At 49.1% G+C, this 24,865-nt stretch overlaps 1 protein-coding gene across 3 annotated transcripts in view; it reads right to left on the bottom strand.

Annotated features, from left to right (window-relative positions):
• Positions 1-1,630: 1,630 nt before the first annotated feature.
• The window catches only part of LOC144791082 (disintegrin and metalloproteinase domain-containing protein 9-like), a 2,835,950-nt gene continuing 2,812,715 nt past the window's right edge, over positions 1,631-24,865 (bottom strand). For all 3 annotated transcript variants that reach the window (XM_078665732.1, XM_078665731.1, XM_078665734.1), the window contains one exon: positions 1,631-1,863. The gene's annotated coding sequence lies outside the window, so the exon portion shown is untranslated. The remainder of the gene's footprint in view (positions 1,864-24,865) is intronic.

Raw genomic sequence — 24,865 nt, forward strand, 5'->3', positions numbered from 1 at the left:
ATTCATCTAGGAATGTTGCCGGCTTAAAACATCTACATATACTGTATGCTGCATATGGAAGTATAAGGCATCTCATTGAGATCTGTAGATATGTGGTAATCCATTTTGATAGTCATCAATGCGATGTATGGTTCTCCTGAAGGAACATTACCATGAAGTATGAGTGTACTGCAACCCAATTTGTGCCTTTAACATGCATATTGCTATGTCATATAAAACCACGCCAGAATGTATGACTGTACTGTGTTTTTGTTGCTAAATAAAAACATTCCACTTGCTCTTCGGATTATCTGGGTTCCTCCTCATTTCCTGTTGGCTACACTTGCAGCCTAAGGATAATCTTTGACTCCCTGATTTCTTTCACACTCTGTCTTCCTCTTGCTTCCATCTTCCCAAAGTCCTATGCAAAATGTTGCCTTATATCCACAATTTCTGTCACACAGGTCCTCATTACGATTTCGGTCGGAAAGCACTCTGACCGACTCCATGTTGGAATCGGTTCCAACCTACTTATGTTCGGCAAGTCCGACTGACCGAGTAAGATGCTTCCGAACACCGCTCGGAAAGTCTCCCATTAACTTCAATGGGAGCCTGTGTTCTGGCCGACAACACAGGTTCCCATTGAAAAAAGGGGTGGTTGCAGAAAACCTTGCACCCTGTGGCGGGCACCCCATGGTGCCTGCCACACTGTACATGGTTTTATAAGGGGTTCCTTTGGTATACCCATGGGCCCAAGCTTGAGGCCTAAGGGTGAAGGGGGTCCTGCTAAACACCCCCAAAGTCAGTTTCCAACAGCTGTTCCATGTCAGACAGACTGATTCGGAAAGGCTGTTCGAATCCAACATCGTAATACGTCAGTCGGAAACGCGGTCCTTAAAGCTGTATGATTCGGCTCAGGTCAATTCGGAGTCTCCAAATACTGATCGGAACCGATTCGGACTGACCGAACGGTTACCTTTCCATCGTATTCGGTCAGTCGGAAATGTTTCCGAGTCGGTCTGCAAAATAGGTTCCAACACAGTTTCGGAGAATCTGAATGCCGTTCGGACCCTTTCTGACCGACATCCTAATGAGGCCTTAAGTTGTGGTCTATCCTATGATTATCTTGTGTCTTGACTACTAAAACACTCTGCTAATTGGTCGCTCTCAATATTTGCCACATTGGGTACAGCAAACTCAAATAGTAGTTGCTTGCCTGGTCCTAGGATTAAAAAAAAGAGAATTTCTTTACCATTAAAATTCCTTGCACACGCTGCCTATTTATAAGTGATGTTTGTTCAAGGCACGCCACTTCTGTTATTGATCCGTCCATCATTCAGGTAGGACCTGACTTGTCTTTCACCTAGGCTACTGACTCTGGAATCAGGCATTATGACGTCAACACTCGACTGCAATAACTTTTAACAATCAAGTTCTGACGTCTTTTCTTTCTAATCAGTGAATGGGTGCGTCACAAGTTGCCGGTTATAAAGGATTTAGGGCCAGGGAACTATAGAAGGATTGGAAATCCCAGGTATTATAAATGCTTAAGACAACAATGTAACGTTATATGTCATGCATTAAAACAAAGATACAAATTAAATATAATTAGCCATAAGCAATAACCATCTGAACCAAAGTTTGTCTTTAAAACTACGTTTACTATATTTATTGTTTCTTAAAATGTTTACAATTTGTTAACTTCAATTTCATAAATTGTTTCAAAGTGATTAGAAATGACAGTTTACTCCACAGAATAAAACACCACATGTCTTGCAATAAAATAAGTATCTTGCAAAGTACATTTTTAAAGGAGCATTCCTGCTCTCTGCCTTGAATTACATGGGCTGTATTATTTTCATTCTCCAGCTTCTGATATTGTTCCTGTAAATAAGTACAAAGATAATGGTAGTTTACTATGACATGACAAAATGCAATCTCTAAAGGAAGATAAAAGAAAAGGACTTTTGGAAGCCAAATTCATTTTAAAAAAAACAATTCTTGAATTGATTAATAACAGATACTTTGGAGATAGGACCCCTGGGTCTAAACATGTACAAAGATTCATGCTATTTTTTTAATTTCTTAATACTTTTCACCTGCCACAGAACCACCGTCAGATATGGTTCCAAAGCATGTCAATTTACTTGCCTTGAACTTTGGATCGCCAAGTCTTGGGTTATGTATAAGTGTCCATCTCTCAAATCAGGAATCGAAGGTTAAATACATGGCGTACATTCTAACTTTCTACCTTCGACGTTTTACAACAGTTAGCATTATTGTGCACATGATACATTTTTGTTATTATTTTACATAATAGTTGTCAAATCATTGTCAAAGTTCAGATTTGTGATTTTGTTTTGAAGTTTATTCCATTACCCAGTTGAAGTTAAAATTTTTACTTGTTGATATTACACTGTCCATTTCCTATAGTGTGTCAGAGAGCACCTATATAAAGATGGCACTAAGCCACCTCTATTTAGGACCAAAAACAACTCTGTCCTCCAAAGATGGAAACTTCTAGTCATGGTATTTCAGCAAGTTTACTATTCATTTACTAGAATGGTTGGTGAAGACATTAGGAACTCCTAGACTTTTGGGTCAAAAGTTGTTTTACGTTTTCTCACTAATGTAACATCTGTATTTACAAGAATCAGTTGGAGAGCTACACCACATTTGATAACTGCTGGGGGGGAATGTGCCTAGTGGCGGATCCTTCACTAAGTCGGAGGATCACGGTCCCACTGCTCTTTAAACAGTGCAAAAAGGAAAAATAAAAAGATAATAACACAAAGGTATCATTTTCTTCGTCCGTACTGAGGCAGTTTTACAGCGCAGGGCGGGGTTGGGCTGTAGTCACAGCCAGCAGGGGAAAGAGGGGTTGGTGCACTTAAGTGCCCATGACGGTTTGGCCGGCCGTCTTGGGCTGGCCAATCAGTCATGCACACTTAGCATGTTCCCCACATGGCTGTATTGCAAGGCCTGGGATTGCAAGGCCTGGGTGGAGCGCATGCACAGGCTCCCACTCCCTGTCTGAGCACCGAACCAGGCTGCTCAGACCAATCAACAACGCTACTGTCATGCAGGTGACAGCAGCATTGTGATTGGCTAGGGGAGTCTGGGAGCCTGTGTGCTGCAGGGAGCCAGGTAATGAGGGAGGACGATGGAGAGGTGGCAGCCGGCGTTCAGAAGGTAAGTGGCAATCCTTTTTTTGTTTCCTAACCACGCCGCACCCCTGCCACCGTTCTCTAGCAGCCACCACTGACTGTACCTTGCATGGTGAAAAGGTGTGTTGTGCTGCCCTGAGTGCCCAACTGAATGTATATGTGGCTGTTTTATGCAAACTATGCACTTTCCCTGTTTGTGCCATAGCACACCTTCAAAAGGGGCAGAACATTCAAGTGAAATATGGAGCGACTGCTTCAAAGCCGCTCTGTGTTTCACAGTGCAGGTGGCTTGCTGGCTGCACTTTTAAGAGGGAAGAGAGATCCCCTTTCAGGCTGGTGCAGTGAGTGCCTGTACCTGCCTGCGGGTGCATGTCTGGGGAGGGGGGCTATCATGGGATACCCTTTCTAACTTCCAGAGTGCTGCCTTTGGGAGGTGCACTGAAAGTGCACCACCTTTTTTGTGACCCACTTTTATTGGGCCTCCTAAGGGCATGTTTTCCTTTGTGCCCATGTTCTTAATACGGCACAGGTGCAGAGGCAAAGTAATTCCTTCATTCGCTTGGGGCGACGTCCCCATGCACATGAAAGCCAGGTATCCAGACTTTTTATTTTGAAATGTGGCATCACGCTAATCTACAGTGTGAACAGATGCCTAGGCCTTGTGCCTGATTAGTAGAGGTCCTGGTTTGCCCTGTGAGCTGGAGGGACGCTGTGAGCATGCCCTCATTTGTGACAGAAGATTACTTTCCCTTTCACGGGCTCAGCACTTAAAGCATTGTTGGCAGTACATAGCATGCTGACATTTTTACTGCGTTAAGCACGTTGATATGTGCGGCCAGTTTAGCATGTCCATAGTGTGTGAGTGAGCTAGAGTAACGGAGACCAATGGGATCCATTTCGGATACCCTTGCCTGGTCCTACATAATATGGAGGGTGAGGACTGTGTTCCCAGACAGTGAAAGAGCATTGCTTACATCCTTGCAGCTAGAGGGAGAACACCTAGACATTTAAGTGAGGGGAGGAGTTGAGACAGGGTGTCTTTAGATATTCTATAAGGGCTGTTGGTTAGCAAGGATCTTTTGATTCGTCTACTTTAGCACTGCTACTTGAAGGACATGAGGAGTGAGGGGTGGGACTGCAGGCTCTTGTGAAAGGAGAGGAAACCTTTAGGTCTGGCGTGCCCTTTAGGCTTTCCCTGATCACACCTTCAGTTGGGTTGATGACATCCAGATGTGGAAACATCACCTTGTTGTGCCTCTGTTGAAGGGTATAGAGGGTTGAGGGGTCGGTGTTCGTCCGAAGCACTAACAAGCTTTGGCAACTACAAGCAACATGGAAGGCAGAAAAAGTACAGTGTCGTGACCAGCAAGGACCAAGTGACTCACCACAAGCAGGGGAGTCAGAGCAGGGCCCAAGCAATCAGGGGAGCCCGCTGGAATCAAAGAAGACCGTCAAGAGGACCCACAGGCAGGAGGCACTAGAGTCTCAGAAGGACCTCAAGCAGCTCACCAAAGATGTAGGGCAAGGGTGCAAGCGATTCGGTGAGGACGGAGATCTTGGTTGCAAGAGATGCTTGAGATGGAGGCTATTTGGAGCCTTTAGATCTTTGAGGAAGAGAGCCATCAACAAGTTGATGCGGTGCACAGGGGTTTGGTACCTGCGGTACCGACAAGGGATACTGGCCTTAAACTCTGTGTGAAGACAGTGCAGGCCAGAGGGAGTTGTAGAACTACCAAATGTGTGGCTGAGCCTTTTGGAGTCTGTGGAAGCTTAGGAGTAACAGACCAGTTAGCTTGGTTGCGGTGCCTGCAGATGCAGGGAAGTGACTTCTTCATTTCAAGGGAGATTCCTTCTGGTGTCTTGGAGGTCCACAGGCTTTGGAAGGTTCCTATATGGAGCACAGGCATGGATGCTGCAGCAGATTAGCAGGGTATTGAGACAAGGAAGAGCAGGAGTCTTTCCAGTTGCAGCCTTGGTGACCAGACCGAAGTCCAGAGTGCCCAGATGGTTGAAGATGAAGTTATATCTTGATCTGAATCTTGTCCCCCAATAAATATAGGGACTCACCAACAGTTAAGCCCTTTAGTACCCTAAGGAAAGGGATGAGATGATTCAGTGGTCCCTCCTAGAGGAGGGGCCGGACAGTGGAGAGGATACTCCAATGTCCTTAATCCAGTTTCAGGCCATACGGCTCCCTGGACTGGTTTGACCTGGACTATGCAAGGACGGCACCAAATGTGCTCTCCAATCAGTCTCAGTGGCGCTGGCAAGTGCCCCCACCCTGCCCCACTTCATTAAACCATGTCTGAGAGGTGGTCACACCTCCCGGTGACATGATATCTTTTGTTCTGCCTTCCCCAGGCTCAGCAGCAGGAGGGCAGAAACATGTCTCTGGTCGGCAGTAGCCCTAGCTTGCCATCTGGTTCTGGAAGACTGGTACCGGGAGCACTGAGGGCCTCCCGGAGGAGCTTTACAGTGTACACCTTCCACACCATTTACAATGTGGAGGTACGATTCCAACATGTTTGATTCCAAACATGACAGGGTTAGTTACAGCCAGTTTATAGATGGTCATCGCCTAATGACGCTTGGCCCCTCTATATGTTATATGGCTGATTCACTTATAATCAAAGAGAATGGACTCCGTAGGTTATAGGGGTGCCACGCTCGTGCAGGGGCACCCTCACACTTAGACCGAGCACCCTGCCTTCAGGATAGAAAGGCCTGCCTTAGGGGTGACTTATAGGTTTTAAGTGCAGCGAACTCAAATATAGGGAAACCTATATCCGTCATAAGTGGTGCTAGCACCAGCTTACACAGGCTGAAATGGCAGGCCTGTAGTTACAGCTTGATTTGTCTTCCATGGGTGGCATAGTACATGCTTCAGCCCTTTGGGGACAGCAGGTGTACCTATCCCCTGGGTACCTCAGTACCATATACTAGGGACTTATAAGTGTACATCAGTATCCAATCTGGGATGTTCCTAAGTACTTATCATGACCAATTTAGGGGAGAAAGCACAGGGACTGGGGTCCTGATTAGCAGGATCCTAGTCAGACTAGTCAGAAACAGCAAATCACCAGGCAAAACATGGGGGTAACCATGCAGATGGATACTACCTTCCTAGATTTGGCATTTCAAAGGTTGGGAATTTATTTGTGGGGGGAGACGTGCTTTCATTCACCAACTTCCAAAGAGACTATCTACTGGCACACTCTGAAGTTTTATGATCTTTTCAAGTCAGACAAGTGTTGAGGAGTGTAGTGCAGAAGGAGGAGGAACTCCCAGAATCTCCCCCCTGGAAGATAGACTACTCAATTACTACGCAGACAAAAAGGCACTATCCCTCAACTACCGTAAAATCCTTAATAATTCCCCTGAGCTTCTGTCCACACTCCAGGAACACTGGGAGAGAGTCACAAAATGCTTGGAAGACGAGCAATGGCAGGAGGCTCGTGCCCCCTCCCCCCCAAGGGAGGAGGCTATTAGATCCCATTCCCATTGTAAACTAATCCAACTCAAAATTCTGCAGCCCCAGGAGCCATGAGCATCAGCTCGGGTGTGGCTGCGTGCCAATTTTTATTGCCTACCCACCTCACCCTTCCCATAGTCGTCATAGGGAGGGGTAGCGGTCCGTACATATCACAGACTCCACCCTATTACACTGTGGAAAACGGTTTGGTTAACTTTCCTTCTAAACCTCCACAAGTTGTTGCAGCCAGCTAATCAAAATCTGTAACTTTCTGATGCCGAGTTCTCTGCCACGGTCATCGACCAAAGCCATTGGCCTAATTTATTATTCAGTCTAATGGAGCTGTGTCACGCTCTCCCCTAAAGCTAGCATGAGGTACTCTGCAGGCATGTCATTCTGAGGCAGCAGCTCCTGGTCGGCAAGGAGGGACATGTGGCTTAAAGTGTTACTGAGAGATGAGCAAACAACTACTCCAATCAGGGCGGTGGGGTATTGTCCCACCGACCACCGCTTAAAGCACAAGTTACTTACCTTCAGTAACAATAGATCTGTAAGAAACATTAGTTAGTTATATATTGCTTCCCTTAGAATTATCCCCAGGCGTCAGACAGCAGTACCTCTGCGTGTCAGAAGGTGGCGTTGGTCATCTCCGTGTTCATCACCGGCGTCGTGGTCGCCGGGATGACGGTGCGGCAGCTACTTAGACACCGCCCTCGCGCGCTGACGTCAGTTCTTTCTTTTTGCGCACCAGCCAGCGCAGTTCCGGGAAGAGCGGTACCTCAGTAATTTTTTTACTATGTTTTTCTCGACTTTTGTCAACTTCTTGTTTCAAGTCTTTGACTCCGAGCAGGTGCACAAGGGATGCCTGGTTTGAAGGCCTGAGGTTCCTGTAACCGGCTGATGTCGGTGACGGATCCGCACCACGTGTGCCTCCTTTGCCTAGAGCGCGACCACGACCCCAAGTCGTGCTCAGACTGTCAGTTGGTGATGCTAAAGGCTTTGCAGAAGTGGTCCCGAAAGCTGCTTGAACGCTGACAGTTGGCTCCGTGACGTTCGAGGTCCCGGTCAAGAGGGAGGTCGAGAGACTGGTCGCGGAGCCATCGCCATTCCGACAAGTCATCGAAGTCTTACACTCAGGGTCAGGTAAGTTGAAGCATAAAAAGAACTCAAAGAAGCACCGTCACTCTTCGACTTCTCCTTGTCGATCGGCCGATCCAACGAGGCAGATGGGTGGTGCCCCTCTTGCAGTTCCGCGTGTGGAGCCCAAGGGTCGACTCCGAGCTTCTCTCCCTTTCCGGGACCCGGAGCAACTCCGGCCCAGCTACGTACATTCTGCGAGGCGACGCATGCCATCTTTGGGCAAACCGACCCCGCTGGTGTGCCTTTGGGCACTGCGGACTCGGGGGGGGGGTCCTAGGTCTTTGCTGCCAGCGGCTCTGGCCCCGGCGCTGCAGGCCCCCCTTGGATCCAGGCCTGGATCAGGATCGGCGCTGGTTGACCTCATTACACCTCGACCAGCGCCGCTTCCTCCGACACCACTACCGCGCTCAGCGCTGCTCGGCTCCCCGGCCTGCGTCGACCTGGCCTCCATCCTGACGTACACATAGAGCCAGACCGGCATCGGCTGATGCCAGATCTGGCGCCGGCCGACTACGGATCCAGGCGCCAACGGGTACTTTTGTCCCTGCGTTCCACCCTAGCCATTTTCAGTAAGATTGGCAGCCAGAGGAGGGTGAGGAGGACTGGGAGGGGTCAAGTGACCCTTTAATTTCTTCCATGCTAATGACAAGGGTAACTCGTCATGGAGTGCCCATTCATTTCAATGGAAATATACAGTAAATTGCTCCACATACCCTAGCATCCAAGTTGCTTGGATGCTAGGGTATGTGGAGCAATTTACTGTATATTTCCATTGAAATGAATGGGCACTCCATGACGAGTTACCCTTGTCATTAGCATGGAAGTGGTTAACTGACCAGCTAAATACTGAGCAGGACTGGAGAGAGGAACTGGGGGATACCAGTGGTCTTGACACTTCATCCGACCAAGGCATGTTGTCTCCTCCTACTGTGGCTACAGAGGAGGTAGTGTCATATGCTGTGGTGTTGTGTAAGGCGGCCGAGTCGCTCAACCTCAAGCTTCCTACGGTGGCAGTCAGGACTAACCTCCTGACTGAGGGGCTTCAACCGGCGGCGAGCTCTTCGGAGCCCCTGCTGCCGTTTAATGAGGCCCTCACTCACGTCCTTTTGGGCATGTGTTCGAGGCCCAACACAGGGGCTCCCGTGGACAGGATGATCCCCCCGACGCTACAGCCCAACTTCGGGTGACCCCCACTTTCCTCTACCAACACCCCACCCCGGAGAGCTTGGTGGTCCAAGCCTACACCTCCAAAAGTGCCTTCCTTACCGCTCTACCGGAAAGGGAATCCGAGAAGCTGGAAGAAAATGTTCTCTTCCGCCAGGTTAGGACTGTGGTCCGTAAACACCGCATGTCTCTTGGGCTTTTATTCGCACTCAGTGTGGGATATGGTGGCGCAGATGCTGCCTCAGTGTCCAGAGGAGGCTCGGACAGTGCTCTCCCAGGCTGTCGCCGCAGGGAGAGATACAGTAAAGTTTACAATCCGTTGTGGGCTGGACACCACTGACTCGCTAGGCAGAACCATTTCAACGTCGGTAGCACTTCGCCGCTACACCTGGATGAGGTCCACTAGCTTTTCAGGAGATGTCCAGAACTCCCTGATGGACATGCCCTTTGATGGCATCACCTTTTTGGCGACAAAGCAGACAACGCCCTAGACCGCTTCAGAACTCACGGGCTACGGCCAAGTCCTTGGGCCTCTCCTCCCGTGCTGTGTAGTCTGCTTTTCACCATTTTCGTGGCTACGGAAGGGGTGCCCCGCTACGTCCCCCCAGGGCCTCAGGCCGCAGCAAGTTACCCAGCATTCGAGCGGCCGGGGACATGGAAACAACTGGCTAGGTTCCGGGGGCCAGCGGGCATGCCAGTCCACAACCCCCCCCCCCTTTGCAGCAGCCTCCAAAACCCTCCTAGTCCGACCTTTCAGTCCCATCAAACGCCAGTGGGCGGCAGGATTGTCCATCACCTCCCCAACTGGCATACCATCACTTCAGACAGGTGGGTTTTGCAAATAGTCTGAAGGGGCTACTCCCTCTCCTTCAAGACTACCCCTCCTGCCATGCCACCGCGATCCCACTGCATGTAGGAGGATCACCTGCCCTTCTCCAGCAGGAAGTTACGGCTCGCTTGGCCAAGGGAGCCATCAAGGGCGTTCCTGTCCCAGAAGTAGGTCGTGGTTGTTACTTCCACTATTTTCTGGTTCCCAAGAAGGATAAGGGCCTGCGTCCTATTTTGGACCTTAGGGTCGTCAATCGCTTCCTCCGGAAGGAGAAGTTAAAAATGTTGATGCTTGCTCAGGTCTTGTCTGCCCTCGACCCGCAAGACTGGATGGTAGCGTTGGACTTGCAGGTCTCTTATTTTCACATCCCCGACCTGCCGGCCCACGGGTGTTTCCTGCGGTTCACGGTATGCCACGAGCACTTTCCGTTTACCGCGCTCCCCTTTGGCCTTACCAGCATCCCTCAGGTGTTCACGAAAGTGATGGCGGTGGTCGCAGCTCATCTGCGCAGATCAGGGGTTTCAGTCTTCCCCTATCTCGACGACTGGCTGTTGAAGACGGGCTCGCCGCAGGCAGTCGTCTCCCACCTCCAGACTATGGCCGACCTCCTGTATATGCTGGGGTTCTCCATCAATGTGCTGAAGGCGCACCTGATTCCCTCTCAGAAGCTCCTTTTCATCGGAGTGGTTCGAGACACAACGCGGTTTCGGCTCTATCCTCCTGAATAGCGAGTCCGGGATATCCGGGCTATGATTATGATCTTTCAGCCTATGTCCCGGGTTTCAGGCAGAATGACCCTGAGGCTGCTGGGCCTCATGGCCTCCTGCATCCTGCTGATCGATCATGCCAGGTGGCATATGTGGGCTCTGCAATGGGACCTGAAGTTTCAGTGTGTGCAACATCAGAGGAATCTGTCCGATTGCGTCCAGATCTCGGAGGGCACTATTCGACACCTGCAGTGGTGGCTTACAAACCAGGATTGGGTCAATGGAATATCCCTCTGCCTTCCCCAACCAGACCACACTGTGGTGACAGATGCCTTCCTTCTGGAATGGAGCAGCCACATGGGAGAGGCGGAGATCAGAGGCCTCTGGTCTCTGGCAGAGTCCGGGCCCACATCAACCTTCTGGAGCTCCGGGTGATTCGTCTTGCACTGAAGGCATTCCTTCCCTCTGTCCAGGGAAGAGTAGTGCAGGTGTTCGCAACACCACCGCCATGTGGTATTGCAACAAACAGGGCGGGGTGGGGTCGTGGACCCTATGTCAGGAGGCCCTTCGCCTCTGGACATGGCTGGAACATCAAGGCATTTCCTTGGTGGTTCAACACCTGGCAGGTTCTCTGAAGACAAGGGCGGACTAACTCAGCCGTAGGTGCATGATGGATCACGAATGACATCTTCACACGGAGGTGGCGCAATCTCTCTTTCAACAGTGAGGAGAGCCTTGGTTAGATCTATTCGCCACCTACGAGAACGCGCAATGTCAGCAATTTTGCACATTGGAATTTTCAAGGCGGCACTCGCTCGGCGACGCTTTTCGTCACGAGTGGAGTTGAGGTCTGTTGTATGCCTTCCGTCTATACCACTTCTGTCCAGAGTGCTGAAGAAGATCAGGAGTGACCGGGCCCAAGTTATTCTTGTGGCTCCGGATTGGACACAAGGAGTCTGGTATCCTGAGCTACTCAACATGGCCATCAATCCTCTGATCAGACTGCCTCTTTGGGAGGATCTTATGTAGCAGCAGCAGGGGACGGTTCTCCACCCAAACCTGTCCAGTCTCCACCTCCTTGCGTGGAAATTGAGCAGCAGCACTTGACCTCTTTTGACCTGCCTCCCAAAGTCTGTGACGTAATCTTGGAAGTCAGGTGTCCCTCCAAAAGACAGGATACGCCTGCAGATGGAACACATTTGTGGCATGGTGCACAGCAAAGGCTGTGGATCCTCTTTCTGAAGTACTTTTGTTCCTTCTTTCTTTAGCCCAGCAGGGCTCTGCTCTGGGCACTATCAATCTTTAGCCCAGCAGGGCTCTGCTATGGGCACTATCAAGGGCTACCTTTCAGCCTTACCTACCTTCCTTCAGCTGCCAGATCAGCCTCCTCTTTTCAAGTCCCCATTAGTTAACTGCTTCTTAAAAGGCTTAACACATCTTTTTCCTTCAATCCCTTCCATTATGTCTCAGTGGGGCTTGAATCTTGTACTAACTTATTTAATGTGCGCTCCCTTTGAGCCGCTACACAACTGTCCTTTACGTCTCTTGACTCTTAAGACTGCTTTCCTGGTAGCCATCACTTCTGCTAGATGGGTAAATGAGCTCCAGGCTCTTTATCAAGACCTCCTTTCTTGTCTGTTCTCCTGGACAAGGTAGTTCCCAGGACCCGTCCATCCTTTCTTCCTCACAGCCTTCCACATCGGGCACACCTTTCCTTTGCCTCCCTTCTTTTTGCCTCCGCATCCTTCAAAAGAAGAAGAGAGGCTCCACTGTCTGGACCCAAAACGTGCGCTCTCCTTCTATCTGGATCGCACAAAGCAGTGGGTGCAAAGAAGGGTCAGACCATACACAAATGCACCAGTTTTGGATGGGTCGTGTTGTGTATTAAGATTTGTTACTCTCTGGCTAAAAAGGAGCCCCCAGTCGGGCTACGCGCTCATTCCACCATGGTGATGGCAGCCACTATTGCCTTGGGAAGGGGAGTGCCTCTGAATTACATCTGTCAGGCAGCCACGTAGGCATCGCTGCACACGTTCACTTAACACTATTGCCTGGACAGCCAAGTCTGGAGAGGCGGCTTCTTTGGTCGTTCTGTTCTCCAGGATTTTCTGGTGTGATCTTGGGTCGCTGACCCACCACCGGGGTTGGTTTTGCTGGGATATATATTCTAAGGTAAGGAATCTATAACTATTGTGTTTCTTTCAGATGCACAAGATACTTACCTTCGGTAATGATACAGCTCTGTAAGAAACATTAGTTAGTTATGGATTTCTTACCGCCTCACCCATCCTCCCTGTTCTGTGAACTGATTTCTAGGGTTAAGGACATCCTTTCAGGCCCCTAGTTTTGTGTACCAATGGTCAGTGTTTTGCATGGCTCTGTGTTTCTGGCGCGGAAAGTCGTGTACAGAACTGACGTCAGCACAGAGATTTTTGCATGTATTTCCTGATTTTGGCGGCATTTTGTCTCTAATCCAATCGATGGAAGCATGCCTTTCCTGCCTGAAGACAAGAGGTTGAAAGCGGTGGCAGGAAGTGAACCTTTCAACAACGGCAGGATCCTTCCTGGGACAGTATGTCACAAGACACAGAGTGGGGGTCCCTTGAAGTGTTGGGGGCGGAGGGGGGAAGGCAAGCAAAGCCTGCAAGGGTCTGCGTTACACTCCTGTACCTGCGACTTCCATAGCTCCCAAGGCTTTCAGTATGCATAGGTGTGACATTTCTATTTTAGGGCGTGTCTACATCTGCATCCTCATGTGTGACACTTTGAGTGCCGCTTTAGTATGCATAATTATAAAAGAAAATGTATGCAGCACACATAGCTGACAGCCCAATTCATGTTGTTTCAAGCAATACTGTGTGTTTACTTACTTCTTCACATAGCACACCTTTGACCTTTCTGAGAGTTGCTATTGTTCTTACTAAAATCAATTACCTTAAATTCACAGAAAGACCAGAAGGTTGAATTGGCATTTGTGGAATTCATACACTCTTTAGATAAAGGATGTTAGTGACCTGCGTTCCACCAAGTGAGCACTTTTCCACTGACCCATTCCCACTCTAATAAATTACTGATTTATTTGTTTAAATTAAGCCTAGTCCTCTTTTAATCATGCACTTTTAATATAAAGTCTATTTGGAGCTGCTGGTCTCCTTGTTTTATGCCTGAGAAGCTAATCCAAGCCACACATTTTCGACGTCTTTTGAGACTTAGTTTTGCCTACATTTTCTATGTGTTTTGAGACTTTTAGTCTTGGCTATATTGTTATAAAGTTAGGACTACAAGTCTCAGGATGCAAAGAAAACCCTGCAGTGTATGAGTTAGTCAAGGATGGAACTAGGAAGCAGAAGAGGTGCGTTCCGTGTTCAGTTAAACTTTGATACAGAAGTAATACTGACAGCATAAATTACATCAAGTTTAATCAAGCATTCTATTCTAATTTATTAAACAATTGCTTAGCATATCTGTCTCTAGTAGAAAGGCTCCGATGTGCTGTGAGTGCTCCGTGTAGACCAGCTGCAGAATTCACCCAAATCCGAAACGCCCACCTCCAGGAACACATAGGATCAAAACATCAGCCAGACCAGCCACTGGCAAAAGCACTGTTTAACTGAGCACTTGTCATTGGATTCTTTTTTTTTTTTTATTTTTTATTTATTGGTGTAAGATGATCTTTGCACTAGTCATCGCTCACAAAAAACGAAAAGCATATACAGTGTATTCGCCTACAACCGCATTGGGCCGGCTACATAGTGTCAAAATCAAGACCATCAGCATTAGGTGTACACGGCCCATCAGCCGACATCCAGCGGACCGGCGGCGTGTTGTCAGATAGCACCCACTTGTATATCAGTGCTGTACTCGCTTACTTATACATCAGTAATCTTACATTTTCAAATTTTTGCTTAACCGAAACAAACAGAACAGTGTATTACCCAACTTATAGTTCTCCCCCTGTTACAGTCTCTCTGCATCACAGCATCCTCCCTCCTCAGTACCATTATTACAGAAATTGTTCGCTTCGTGTTGCCACCTTCGGACGTTTATTTCATTCAGTTTCCGCCTCTGACGCAGACTCGCCATGTACTTGTAAATAGGCACGTAGGTACCCCCAATAGTCCTTGGGTCGAGAGCTGCCTGGCAACTCCTCCTCATATGTGGTAAGCGTGTCTCGACAATAGACCATATCCTCAATCCAGCGCTTCACATCCGGGGCCCTCCTGCTGTTCCAGTGTAGAGACACCCTTCGCTTAGCCAATAATAGCGCAATAGCACAGAATTTGTGTTTCAATGCTCTGAGCTGTGGAACAATACCCAACAGACAGATTTTCGCGTCACACAGCATGGAAACCCCAAGCATATCGTTTAAAATTTGTATAACTTGTTCCCAATATCCCGCCACCTTACGACAGTGCCACGCTAGATGCATGAAGTCCGCATCCTCTTGTTTACACCTGCAACATTGTGAATCCTCCCTCAAGCCATATTTATATAGTCTCTGAGGCGTGTGGTACACCTGATGCAAATACTTGTAATGTATGATTTTCAAGTTCCCGTTTGATGTCAGCATACCCGTGAGCACGCAGGAGGAATCCCATTCTATATCTGTGAGGGGTTCTGCCAGCCCAGCGCTCCATTTGTCCCTAGCCTTGTGTGTGTTCGCCCCCACTGCCTCCTGTATATTCGCATATAGTTTGGATACTAGGTGAGATGCTGTGGGTGTAGTGAGGAGTAGTTGTAGGGGTGCAAGGGTAGGAGGCTCTTCCGGATGAGTCGGGAAGTGCTCCCGAAGTGCTCTTTGTAGCCTATAATAGTTGAAACTAAAAAGTGGAGACGGGTTTGTGATGTATTGTAGCTTGTCTAGTGTCAGGAATACACCATCATCGTACAGGTCCCCCATCGTGTCTATTCCCGCCCGTCTGAACAGATCCATGCCGACCTGCTCCTGCGTTACCGAAAGAGCCGGGTGATGCGCCAGTGGAAGTGTTGGTGCATATAGCGGTAGGCTGTTTGTTGCTTTACCTATCAGCCTCCATGCCTCTGAAGTAGCATTAACTGGATTAATGTCACGGTCATGTAGTCTAGTGCGTTTGTGCGTCAGTATACTGGCTAGTGGGATTGGGTCCGCGTCACCTGCCTCCACAGCCACATGCGTCAGAAAGGGCACCTCGTGGTACCAGTAATGTGCGTACTGCGCCTGAGCGCATAAGTAATATAAGTAGAAGTCTGGCACCTTGAAGCCCCCCCTAGCATATGGTAGCGTCATGGTGCGTAATTCCATCCTCGCTTGCTTCCCCGCCCACAGCAAATTAAGTACCAGCGTTTTGATATTACTGAATACAGCTGCCGGAGGTTTTATTGGGATATTATTAAATAGATACAGGAACTTCGGCAGAAGTACCATTTTTACTATTGCCGCTCTGTCTGCTAACGATAGAGGAAGTCTGTTCCATCTCTTAATTTTGTCTTCCAGGGATGATATGGTCCGCCCGTAATTTGTCCTTATCACCAATTCCGGGTCTCTGTGGAACCATATGCCCAGATATTTTGTGGGTTCCTCCTGCCATTCTAGTGGATAGTCTAATTTTGTTGGGCGAGTACTGTCTGTTAGGGATAGGACAAGAGATTTATCCCAGTTTATCTGCAACCCGGATTGTTGGCCAAATTTTATATACTCTCTTAGGAGCGGATTGAGGTGTTGGTCGGGGTGTTTAACATAGAGCACCATGTCATCCGCGTATAGCGAGATATGTATGGGTCTGGAGGGCATTTGAATCGCCGAATAATGGTGATGCTGTCGGATTTTACAGGCCAGAGGCTCCAGCACCAACGCGAAGAGCATCGGCGAGAGTGGGCACCCTTGCCGAGTGCCTCTGCATATTGGGATGGGTTCTGATATATACCTGTTCACTCTGATGCGTGCTGTTAAGCTTGAGTATAGCATCGCTATCCATCCCAGAAATATCAATGGAAATCCCATACGCACCAGTACTGCTTGGATAAAGGGCCAGCCGATAGTGTCGAATGCTTTAGCTGCGTCTAGTAGCACTGCCACAGCCTTTGTCTCCGGCGCCAGATAATGAGCCAATGCGAACAGTGTGCGGGTGTTATGTGTGGTGGCCAGCAGGCTAGCTATGATTTTAGTGTCCACATTTAACAACGAAAGGGGGCGGTATGAATCACATTTGTCTACATCTTTACCAGGTTTCAACAACGTGATGAGCAATGCTTCCCTCAGAGAGGCTGGTAGCGTCTGGGCCTCATGTGCCGCCCCATATAGCCGTACCAAATGTGGAGCGAGTAGGTCGGCGTACTTTTTATAGAATTCCGTTACGAAGCCGTCTGGCCCCGGTGCTTTGTTATTAGGTAATCGCCTAATGGTGTCTGTCACCTCTTCCACTGTAATAGGGCGTTCTAAGTATTTCCTGTGCCCGTCAGCCAGCCATGCCATCTCTACATCCTCCATATATTGCAATAATTCTGCCTGTGATGGTGATGGGCGTGCTTTATAAAGTGTGCCGTATGTGTTCATAAATTCTTTCAGTATCCCCTTGGTATCTGTAACCACCTCCCCGGTGTCCGTACAGATAGACGCTATAATTTGTGGTGCTTTCCCTGCGCATATCTTCGCGGCCAGTTCTCTTCCAGGCCTACCTCCTTCCCCATACCTTCTAGCTGTCGCTCGCTTAGTCACATATTGAAGTTCGTCCGTTGCAAATTTATTATATTCCGTTAACAGCGCTTGAATTTCCCCCAATACTGTGGCCTCCCCCGTCTGTGTGTATGTCTGTTCCAGTGTTTGAATGGCCTTTTCTCGTGTGTGTAGTTGTTGTCGGATATCTTTGAGGATGCCTGAGGTTGTACTGATACAGACTCCCCGAATCGTAGCCTTAAAGGCCTCCCATAGTAAACCAGGGTCCTCAGTTGTCGGGCCGTTGAGATCAAAGTATTCTACTATTGCCTTATGGATGGTGTCAACATATATTGGGTCTTGCAGCGCAGCTGCGCTGAAACGCCAAGTGAAGGGTGGCGGGTCGTAATACGGGATAGAAACTTCCAACAGAACTGGACTGTGATCCGATAGTGTTCATGGTAAGTGCTTGATATCCATAACCCATGACAGTACCTCTTGTGTGCCCAGCCAGTAGTCTAGCCTAGACCAACTGTTGTTCGCCGCATGTACGTGCGTCGCTATTGGCAACCCTGGGTTGCGTGTCCTCCACAAATCTACCATATGTAAGTCTTCCATGGCGTCCTGCAGCATCAATCTGGCATTCCCGTGTTGTTCCAACGTGTGTGCTGCCCTATCCAGAGTGTCTCGTAATGTAACATTGAAATCACCTCCCCATAGCACGTGAGTTGTCTGCATGTCATTGATGGTGTGCCATATCTTACTGAAAAACCCCGGGTCATCTACATTAGGACCGTACGTGTTCACCAATAGTATCTTCTGTCGTCTGACTGTGCCAGCTACAATCACGCTCCTCCCATCTGAATCTCTATGTATGTTTGTAATCTCAAAGCCCGTTCCCTTTCTTATCAATATGCTCACCCCTCTAGAGTAAGAAGAGAAGCTCGAGTTGGTGACAGACTCAGCCCATTTAACACCCAGTGTGGATGTACTATCGCGTACCAAGTGCGTTTCCTGTAAAAAAACGATGTTAACTTGTAATCTGTCAAAGTAAGCAAACAATCGCCTGATCTTTTTCGGATTGCCTAACCCTCGCACATTGCAAGTTAGAAATTTCAGCGTGTTACTACCTGCCATGAGCGTGTACCTGGAGACCAATTATGTATATCTGGTATTGATACTGCTTTCTATAGAGTGTGTGTGGAGTGATACATCTCACATCGACCGAAAGTGACAGTGGTATACGTAGTACATAAACATCATTCGCACAATAAAGTACGACCAAGGAGTTCGCCATGCTTCTCAGACACAGAGATTGTAGTCGAATATAGTCTGAATTTCCCGCCCTCCCCCCACCCACTTTAGCACCCAAACTTTGCCAAAGCCATCCCTGAACAAACTTTAACTTTAACTTTAGTATCGAGCATATTGTGGGGTACACCCTCATGGGGGTGTCACCAGGTTCACACATCTCCATCCACATAGTGGATGTGGACGGTCGCATGCGTACGTTGCAGTATAAAGCTTGTGCTTGACTTACTCCAACCCCTCAATCCCCCCAATAGAATCAGTAGCGGTGAAGTAGTATAATGACAGACCACCATGGTCCCACTGTTCAGGCGCGCTAGTGCATCCGTTAGGCGGAGCCGTGTCACAGACAATGTCTCTCCTGCTAGTCTAACTGGTAGAACAACATGCCCCGCCAGGTTGCCAGTTACAGGCCAGCGGCCCCACACCCCCACCGGCCGGCCCATACAGCTCACCTCAATGCCATCCTCATTATTGATACTCACATCCCGACTGTCTTCGCTGTGGCACAATTCCATCAAGGTCCGTACTCACAGTAAGTTCGTAAGTACCTTGCCAGTCCTTCTTCCGCTACATCTGAGGTCGCCAAATCATGTTAGAGCGTCCGCAATCGGGTGCAGTGCCTGCTAGCTGCATCGCACATGTAGGTACCGTAGTTCAGTTCAGTCCGTCCCTTGTCAAATGTAGTCATTCCACATCACTCGTCGCTCCGTTCCGATCTTGCTGCTTTCGTCGTTTCATCTGCTGTCGAACATATTCCTGCGCCGCCTGTACCGTTGGAAGTATGACCGGTTTCCCGCCAGTGATGATTTTGAGTTTCGCCGGATATAGCATAGCATACTCCTGACCAAGTTCCCTCAGCTTCTTTTTGACTGGAGCGAATTCCTTCCGAGCCAGTTGCACTGCCACGGTGTGGTCTGGATAGAACTCCAGTGTGTTCCCCTGATGAGTAATTTTACCCAGTTCTCTGGCCAACCTCAGGATCGTGTCCCTATCTCGGTAATTAAGCATGCGGGCAATAATCATGCGCGGGGCAGCGCCAGGCTTCGGCACAGGCGCTAGTGATCGGTGAGCACGTTCAACCAGGAACACTGAGGACAGTTTCTCGGGGCCAAATATCTCTCTCACCAGTGCTTCGATATACGTCTCCATCTTCCCCGTGTTCGTGGATTCCGGTAAACCCGAAATCCGGACGTTATTGCACCTGGACCTGGCTTCTTGGTCTTCCACTTTGGCGCGTAGGCTTTCTACTGTCTTTTCTAGGCCACCGCAGGACCTGGACATGGTTAGGTGGTCATCCTCCACTTGCGAGATTCGTTGTTCGGCTTCCGTTATGCGCCCGTCGTGTTGTTCTATTTTCGCCGCCATGTTGTCCACCCTCTGCACCACGTTATCAAGTTTTCCGTTCATTTCCTGGAGGCTCTGCTGAATCGCTCGTAGTACTGACTCCATGCCCGCACTTTCCGCTTACTCCTGGCCCCCTTCCACTTCGGGGTCAGTTGTGTTACTTTTGCCTTGCTTTCGTGCTTCAAATTGGAGCTTGGTTTGCTGCCGGTCTGGTTTCCCCATTTCGAGTTGCTGCTTCGGCGTAGTCTGCCCTGTTGATTTGGGGCTGCCAGCTGTTGTCGCACTGGTCGCGGAGTTGGCGCGATGTGTCGTTGCTGCAGCCCCCCACCGAGCTGTGCGTGTAGACATGAGCTGGCTACTGCATTCGCGGGTACAGGTGTGCCCGTGTCGAAATGGGGTCTTATACTGTCAGGAAGCGTTATCTCCCCGGGACCCTGTGGGGTGCCGCTATAGCGGTATTGTTCTGCTGGAAGGGCGGCTTCCCTCAGATCTGTGGTGCTGGCGTGAAGTTACGGGCAGAGCTTATGCGCCTGTGCTGCTTTCGCGGACACCATGCTCAGTGTGCTCACCGCGTCTACCGTGAACTCTGCAGTCTCCCTCTCACATCACGCTGGTACCTGGGCTCCAGAGCGTATTCTAGTGGTGCACTGCGCCGCTCTGTTCGCATCAACGACAGGGAACCCCTCTCAGTCACCGACTCTCAGTGTTGCATTTAACCGCCAGGAAATCGTGCGGGTCACCACTGCGTCCGGCGCTCAGCTTCCTTGTGTGCCTCCGCTAGTCATTTGCGTTCCACATGCGCCGCCATCTTGCCGTTGGTGGAACGCACGGCCAATCTCTGCGGACACATGTCCAGAGCTGTTCCTGATCGCCGCACAGCTTCTGATGATGGTCGGCCCCCGCAGTGCGTGCGGCGCCGAGGGGGTTCCCAGTCCCACTCTACCTGGCCTCTGCGCAATCACTGAATCGCCGATCTCCGTGAGCGGCCATTTTGCGACGCCGCTGGTCGGTCTCCGCTATCTCGAACAGATCTATCGTAACTTGCCCATTTTGCGCTTCTGTTTTGTAGGACAATGTCGGACCCTGGCTCCGACGTCCAATTCACTGTCTGTCGCCACTGGAGCTGGGGATTGAAGGGGCTAAAGGCCGCTAGGCGTGCGACCGTCCGGCAGAGCTGACACACTAGCCAGCCATTCCGCAGTGCGCCCTCTAGCGCCCCCCTGTCATTGGATTCTTGCCATCACAAAAGACAAGTATTTACCATCTTTCTCACATCGAAAAACGCAAAACCATCTTGCTGTTTTAGACTTAAAAAGTAATTCCAAATAAAAGACAAAGGGAGCGTGCCTGAAAACTACAGACTGGAGGGGGTGAGTGGATCCACACAGATACCACCAGGGTCCTGTGAGAATTTGTGTACAGTGTGTGCCCCGCTTGTCCTGTGCCACCCCCTCCTTCACCAGAGAACAACAACTCTGTGATAGTTCAGAGTTCCTGTCAGCTCTGCTCCTGGCCAGGCTCTGGACAGGCAGGTATCAGAGAGAGGCCAGTGTTATCTGCTCGAGAAGGACAGCTTCTGGAAGTGCAGGTGGCGCACAGGTGTCCCGGAAATTGGACCATTTACCATATTTATGTCAAGGGCGGTGCTACCAGAGGAGCAGCAGGTGCAGTGATACCAGCACACAGGGCTGCAAAGGCCTCACGGCGTGCCAGGTGTTGGTGTTGTTTTACTTTTTACATTGGGGCCGAGGCACCCCTTCGTGTTCCTGAGCCCGGCACCACATGTGACTCAGAGTCTTTTGTCTCTGCACACTGCCAAGACAAGGCACTGAAGAATGACCAGCCACAAGGGGATGGGGGGACACAAAGCACTGAGACTGACACACACACACACACCACAGAAGTGCCATGGAGAGGAGGCTGTAAGCGCCTTCTCTGGAAGCCGTGGGAGCTATGAGACGTCAGGCCTGATCCTCATGTCCTCTGCTTCAGTCCGATAAATCCCTATCGTCCAAATGCTGCTTTCTTGTTGGCAGGTGGTATTAGTAGTGCAAGGGGCGGGTAGCAGTGGGTGGAAGGCTGGAAGCGCCCTCGCAGATGCTGCTCCGGGGACAGACTCCATGACTCACAATGCTCCTCTCTTTCCTTCAGAGCCACCCTGTCGCAGGGGCTAGCTATGCAGGTCCACCATAGCTGCTGCAGCTCTCATTGAGCGCTCCGAGGCTGCGCTGCTGTAACTCTACCTGCTTTCTCCTCACAGCACACGGGTGGTCAATTTGCTAAAAATGTGTGATTAATGCATTTTAATGTGCTGATGTGGATCACCACATTAAAATGCATTAGTCTAACGCCTGATGGGTGGTCATTGGCAGGGATGAGCTTCACTGTTTAACAGTAGTGCTTTGAAAGAGGCTGTGCAGGCAGTGCGCTCCAAGGTAGTAAGGGCCTCTTGGCGATGCACAGGTTTTGCGCCCCCTTAGCAGACGAGGCACCTTTCTTACTCCCATGGGACATGGTTTACTCGGTGAGCTATATTAGCAGCCGACAAGCTCCAATGCCTGGCTGTGAGCCCCCTACTTGGTTCACAGCTGGCCCTCCATACTGCCCTTTCATAAGTCAGAATCGGAGGTTAATAAAATAACGAGGTACACTAACCTCACAGTGGTTTTTCAGGAAGGTTTTCAGCTTTGGCACCCAGATACAGTGCAGAGACAACCCTAAGTGCAGGTAAGACAATTACAAATCTTGATTGTTGCATTGTACAATTTGCACACTACAGTAACTGTTGAACAATTCTAATTCTAACACATGGAGACATTTTTTGTGTTTAAATATTTCAAGTCTGCACTTTCACAATTGCTTTATAAATCTCCTTGCTTTCTCAAATTAGCATTAAAATACACCATTTGAGCACCTCTTTTTTCAATAATGTTCCTGTGGTAAGAACCCATCCAAACTCCCCTTATGACGGTCGGGCTTGCTCGCGGCACAAAACTTACCTCCAACTTTTATGCCCGACCACTTGAAAAAGTCACCAGCCGCCACTGGGCAGTTATTGCATGAATGTTGAAGGCACATGCCGGGCTACAGCTGCCACATTGCTGAAGGCATGTGCTGGGCTGCATTTGCCAAATTGACAAGACTACACACTGATATAGTGTTAATAATTGAACTGCATATCAGCCTAATTAACACTACTCCTGATAGCCGCTAGAGAGAAAGAGGTTGCGGGAAACCAGCACCATAGGAGAGAGCATTGGAGAGAGAAAGGGAGACAGAGAGGGAGCAGGGTGAGTGCAGCGTCCACAGAAGATAGCGCTCAAAGGCACTAACTTTAAGATGAATGTTCTAGTTTGTACTGTTTGAAACAATTGTGTGAATATAGGTCACAGGAATTCATAGGCAAACAATTTCAACCTTCTTCCATGGTAGAGGCCAAAAACCTCCTGCCTTCCCCACTGACCCTTGAATGGGGTCTAACAGTAACAAAATATCATGCGCCAAAATAATATTAAACTCTTTTAAACCAACTTATCCCACCATTCCAATTATCTGCCTGAACATTACTAACTATTAAAAGTTCATTTTGAGGTCTCATTATTCGACAATTGTTTGGGGAGGAGGGGGCCGAGGGCTATGTATGCAAATTATAGCAGATAACTACCTACCTTACCACAATCTCTCTCACCTCTTTCCAGCTTCGAGACTCAGTGACATCTGCACAGAAAGTGCATCTCAGTACACTGCAGTCCCCAGTAATGTGGCTAAGTAGCAGCATTTGAATGTAAGTTTATCTGTCCACTTCTGAAGCAACTATCCCAGTATCTTGAGGTCCTTAATGCTCCTTGCACATGTCACTTATTTTTCTATCAATGTGACCTGAGTCTGGAAACTTGGAACTTGTGAGCATTTTCTCATTATATGGCACACTAACACCCAAGGATAGGAGCATCTATAAAATGTATCAGTGGAGTTTACGTCAATCTTTTAAAAAAAAAATATGTTTATTACCTTTTCCACTGTGCAACCACATAACAAGCATGTCATCATTATTCATCACACCTCTCCCTTCTGCCCCCGCCCTCCCTTCATTGCCCTTGAACTCCTGACACAAACTTCTAAAACCACTGATACAATCACTTCTCCCACCCCCACCCATTGAAAGACAGTTCCACGGCACACCATCCTCTCCCCATCTTTGGAGACCAGGACTCTGTCCCTTCCGCTCAGTTTAAAGGCCGCCACCCAGTCCATGATATCGGCGCCACTTGCCCCACACCCTTCCGAACTTTTTCGGGCATCCCCTCGCCTTATACGTGACTCTTTCAGCTGCCATATGTAGGTCCATACCTCTCCGCCATTCCTCTAGCTGTGGTATCTCCGACGCCCCCCATTTCCTGGCCACGTCTCTCTTAGCAACCACCAAGGCCAGAACAAGGAAGATTAACAGTGGACGGGTTAAGTCTACATCATTCGTCATACCAAGGAGGACCAGTTTAGGGTCAGACTGCAGGGTAATTTCCAACACTGCTCCCAGCTCTCTTAGTATCTCCCGCCAAAAAACCTGTATGTTCGGGCAGGACCAGAGAGTGTGAAGAAAGTCCCCCCCTCATGGCCACAACGCAGGCAGCATGGGTCAGTAGCTCTCCCTATTCTATGCAGTCGGACTCTATCAAAGTAGGTCCTGTGAAGTACATTGTATTGGATAAGCCTTAAGCGGGATTTAATTGCTACTTCCCTAGGGTGCATCAAGACCGTAGCCCAATCCAGTTCATCCATTTCCCATACCTCTCGTTCCCAGGAGGCCCTTAGTTTCCCTAGTCCATCCGGCAAGTTATTCATCAGGGTTCTATACGTCAAAGACACCGCCCTATTGGGGATCTGTTCTTGCAGAAGACGGACCTCTAATGGAGCATACTCTGGGAGCGCCTCTGTCAAAACCCCCTCCGCCCTCCATGCATGTCTTAGCTGTGCGTATTTAAAGTATTGCGTGCGGTGAAGCCCATATTCCTTCCTTAATGCCTCAAAGGACTGTAATTCTCTTCAGCACATCACCTAGTGTTGAGATTCCAATAGCATCCCAGCTCTGGAAACCTTTTAACTTACTCAGTTCCTTCAACC

The sequence above is a fragment of the Lissotriton helveticus genome, chromosome 11 (genome assembly GCF_964261635.1).
Source record: "Lissotriton helveticus chromosome 11, aLisHel1.1, whole genome shotgun sequence".
In the NCBI taxonomy this organism is placed as follows: Eukaryota; Metazoa; Chordata; class Amphibia; order Caudata; family Salamandridae; genus Lissotriton; species Lissotriton helveticus.